Source organism: Cyanistes caeruleus, chromosome 3 (assembly GCF_971803275.1).
Source record: "Cyanistes caeruleus chromosome 3, bCyaCae1.hap1.1, whole genome shotgun sequence".
Lineage (NCBI taxonomy): Eukaryota > Metazoa > Chordata > Aves > Passeriformes > Paridae > Cyanistes > Cyanistes caeruleus.
In genome coordinates, this window is record NC_141703.1 from 101155187 (window position 1) to 101160448 (window position 5262).

Genomic DNA, 5262 nt, shown 5'->3' on the forward strand with positions numbered 1-5262 from the left:
CTGACAGGAAAAGCACAGTAGTATAATTCTGATCTCTTCTACATAAATCACAGCAATGACCTGCTAATCGAACAGTAGCTAAGAACTTGACTGAAAAGGATAACTAAACAACAGACAAAATTTATGCAGAAAATAATATTATCATAAGGTTTGCACAACAATATCATAGCAGTTCCTTTAAAACGTATGCTCACATGAGAGTCACTATTAACCTTTTAAAAAGTAATATTTGTTACTTGTTTAATTCTGAAATGAAAGGAAACTTGAAAAGACAGTCCTAATACCTTCCTCCCTTTGCTTGTCAAACTTACAGGTTAACCTTCTGGTAATAAGGAACCTACTGAGAGTTCAGCCATTGGATTCAACATGTTAATTTTCTTTTTTTATACAGGTTTTCTGCAGCTTTATTTCTCACAGTTATGGAAACACAAAAGATAGCTTTTGTTCCTCTTAAAAAAATTGAGAGAGCATCTAGGCAATAAAACTTGCCAAAACAGTTTAGGTTCCCAAATCCTTGAATATACTCTAAAAGAATCCTTCTTTTCAAGCACAACATAATCAATTAAAGTCTTACCAAGCAGATTTCTCTATTTTTCCATGTAATTCAGCATTGCTTCCTCTGTGGAGTTCCCTAATGTCTGGTTTGGCAATATAGCACTGTAATCAGAAGGCAGTGTGCAGTCCAAGATAATCAGGCCATAGTAACACTTAAAACATGATCTTTTATACTTTGACTTGATAGGAGCTTTGGTCAGCAACGTAATGTAGTAGCTTAGTACTTAAGATGAAATTCAAAATTCAAGTATCAATATTTGTAGTACATCAACTCTTAAAACAGATGTCACAGTACATCTGCATACAACATTTAAATCACAACAGAAATAAAAATGAAACTTTTACATATATGCATATACTATTAATCTTAAACAGAACTCAGTGAAACTACTTGCTTACCTACTATATAAATTGAGTCTCAAGAGCCCTTATCATATAGGAGTAGGATAACAGCAACAAAACACATTGTCAAGGTTTGGAAGATGTGTTTGTTAGGGAAGGCAGGAGCATTCCTTGGAATGAAAAACGTAAACCCCCTCCTTCTGAATTATTATAATTTTGAAATCAAGGGGCTCTCAGGCAGAGATCTGGGGATAGGAATTACAGTTCTTTACCAGTGTGTATAACAAGGCACACAAACAACAATAACTACAGCATTACCAACAAAACAGCACCAGGGACCCCGTGACAGCCTTCTGGGCCGAGACGGGAAGGGATGGAGGAGAGGCTTTGCTTCACAAACCCCTGGGGCAGTCAGTGCCGGTGCTCCTGCAGGGCTCTGAGGAACACTCAGCTGGAACAGCAGGGATGAGCTGAGATCCTGGGCTGGGGGATGAGGTGGATCAGCAGCTCTGCAGCCCACAGACAATGAAGAAGAAGAAGAAAGAAGAAAGGCAGAAGAAAGAAGAAAGAAAGAAGAAGAAAGAATAAAGAAGAAAAAAGAATAAAGAAGAAGCAGTTCTCTCTGGGTTATAGTGAATTTCTTTCCCCAAGCAGCCCCAGCTCCGAATGTGTCCTGCTCTGAAGCTGAAGAAGCGAGCCAGCCAGAAGCTGCGTCCACCCTCCCTTTTACCTGTCCCCTGCCCCATGGGCCCAGCTTTGTCTTCTCAAGCACCCAATAAGTAACAGCAGCCAGGTTTCCCTGAAACTAATGGGGAGAATTCTATAGGTGAGAAGGAACAAAAGGAAGGACACCTAACCCCCAACACACACCTAAGTGCAAGGGAAACAGTTAAATCATTATCTTTGCTGTAGAATTAGTTTTGCTCCAATTTACATACCTACACAGAACCCTGAGTTATCTTAGACCAAATGTGCATAAACCACAGCAAAACCAGTGGTATGTGTGATACATGGCATGAATATATTCATGCTGAAGTTATACTAATCTCGTCTGATAAAAATCCTAGCATGAATATTCATCTACAAAAAGTGTATTTCCAGGGGATTTTCATCTGACGAGATTACAGCGATATGCACCAAAACCAGTATGAATATTCGTCTGTAAAAAGTGTATTCCAAGGGATTTGTTGGGCACTGCAATAAGGAGAGGAACATGTACCAACATGCAAAAGAAGACAAGACCAATGTAAGAAGACAAGGGACCCTCAAAGACCCTGGGAACATATGAAAAGGACCTTGTGATAGTCACATTTCATGAAACACCGTGGAGCGGTGCCAGAGAGCCCCTCCCTGTTTCACCCGGCACTGTTCGCCTGGTTCGGCACCGATCTGATTTTTGCTTGTGGCTTTTACCATTGTATTTTAATTATGGAATAAATTATTTTTATTGATCAAATTTGCTATCCATTTATAACAATATGGAAAGCCAACATTAATATAAACTGTGACTCCAAAAAAGTTCCACCTATAAAAATAATAAAAAATATTTTTATATTACTGTTTTTGTGGATAGTTTTATATAGCTACTTTATTGGTCAATTAGTCAAGGAAGAATGGGAAATCCTAATCATTCTGACTATCCTTATAAGGAACTAATAAAGCCAAACCCCTTTATCAGCTAATATCAGGATCCTGTCAGATCTTTCAAACCAATGAATGGAAGTGAAAAGTTGTCATGGTTGAACCAACTGCTCACTGCCTTGGCCCCCACACTTAGAATGGGGTGGAGAACTGTAAAAACAAGGGTAAACCCTACAGGCTGAGATAAAAACAATTTAATAATCAAAATGAATCAAAATATAATCTAAAAGGATTTAAAGAGCCCAGTTGCCTGTCTCAAACCCTGTCAAGGCAAGAGAAGGAATTTTCCATAACCACCACAGTAAGATCTTGAGATAAGCACAGAAGGGAGTTGTCAGGAAGGACCTAATTCCAAGTCTGGTGGAGGTTAGATGTAGTTAACATTTCCTGATTAATGTATCCAGACAAAAATTACCACTGTGGCAAACTGAGTGAAAGGAAGCAACTGCTCATACACATGTCAACATTCAAAGTTAGGGGCCAGACAGCATCTGCAACCACCAACAACCACCAAAGCACCCCTAGACTCAATTCTGGGGTCTTCCACCAGACGACTGTATACAGTCCACAGTGTTACATCAGACAGGGAAAATCCTCCCCCTGCCAGGGGAGGTACCTGAGCATTCCCAACTGAACCTGAATGTACATTAACCCCTTGAAGTCTATGGTACGGACTGTGACCATCTTTTCAACCAATGGACATGAAAATAGCAAAAAACCAAGTATCACCACTGGATACACATGTGGTGATAGCTTTCCTCTCCACTATCTATTTTATCCTTTCTTTCTTTTTTTTTTTCCCTTTTCTTTATATATTTTATTAAGTGATATCTTTGTAGTTTTATATAGTTATATTTCTATAAATAACAATGAAAGTGGCTAAATACCTCCTTTCTACTGCAAGAAAATTGTTCTAAAATAAACCTGCCATGGTCATTCAGTGTCATTTTACTCTAAATCACCCCAAAGGATCTATTAACAAGAACCTTAGTTACCTCACCACGGGGGCAGTTTACAACATCATCATCATCATCATTTAAAGGAGAGATGGAGACAAAGTGGAAAAAAACCAAATGGATAGACAAGTGATGCCCAATGCAATCACTCATGACCCTCTGACCAATGCCTACCCCAATGTCCCAGCAGGAATCAGCAGCTCCCAACCAAATCCCCCCAACTAATATCCCAAGCATGATGTTCTGTGGTATGGAATATCCACTTGGCCTGTTCACATCACCAGTTCAGGTCAGGGTAGGATACATTTCAGCTTTTTGTGCATCTGCTCACTGGTAGAGCATAAGACAGTGAAAAGTCCACAAATTGGGTAAGCATGACTTAGCAACACCCAAAATATCAATGTATTATGAACATCATTCTCATACTCCAAATCCAAATCCAAAACACAAACCTGTACCACCTATCAAGAGGAAAACTAACGCTATCCCAGCCCAAACCAGGACAGTTTAAGACTTGGATGCCTGCTAGTGAAATGCTCTGTGTACTTCTTGTAGGAAAGCAGAGAAAACTGCTCTGTATATCTGGGTTTACTTTTATGTGCACTACTTAAAAATTATATGTACACTTCCATCAGATAAAGAATTACAGACAAACCCATACTTTAATAAGCTAATATTATAAAATAATTAACATCTTTAGTCTCTCTCTGCCATGTAAAATTATCCAATATGGCTTAGTAATTCATCACCATGTACAGAGAATGCAAGCTGTTTCTGAAGAGTTATCCCTTTCTTATACAGCTTAATTTACACATTATTACAGTGTTTTAAGAGAAAACAGCAGGCTTTTAACTTGCAATCACTTTTCATAGCTATTTAAAATTTCAGATACCTTTAACTTTTGCTGACTTCCTCAGCAGGAACTGCAATGCTCATTTAGTTCCCTTTTCATTAGGAATTGGGAGCTACATTAGCCCTAAAGCCTAAACAAGATGATGGCACACAAACATAAAAGTTTAAAAATCCTCTGTCCGTGGGACATTAGAGCCACAAAATAACAAAATCATCCTTGGAAAAAAAAGAAAAAAAAGGTTATAAGAGGTAACATCTTTAATGCAGAAACAGAAACAAACATACATATTTAAAAAACAAATTTAGGTATGAATAATATTATAGTTTTTTTGTTTTCAATTTATTCACAGGTCATTAAATCCATTAAGCTGATTTTCTCTAGATTTTTGTTGTTATGAATGATTGCATACATCCCCACAAATTTACTTTTAAAACCATTAGACCCAATATGATTTCTTTTATGATTTTTTAAAATAGTATAGTGCACTTGGCACTTTGTTTTGAAGAATTTGCAAGAGTAATTAATTAAAAAGTGTAAAATTTAATAAACTGGTCACTTTTTCTGGGTACATACCTGGCAGTCAAAAGAATTCAGCATTTCAACAAAGGCACTTAGTAACTGAAGGCTTACTTAAATGCTTATTTATTAATTTATGTCTTTGCAACACTTGGAATCAGAGGCATTCAGAAAGCAAGAATGATTCCTTGCTGCTAAGGAAGGACAGTGACATTGCTCAGTGGATTCCACTAAAGGAGATTAGCAGAAGTAAAAGCATGTTCTTTTCAATTTGTAAAGCATTTTATCCTAAATTCTGAGTGAATAAGTCAATAATTGCTTAGAAAAAGCATCTTGATGGTTTGTTTCATATATATTCATAGTAGATATTGGTCTGTCTATCAAGAAGTCTGCATGACT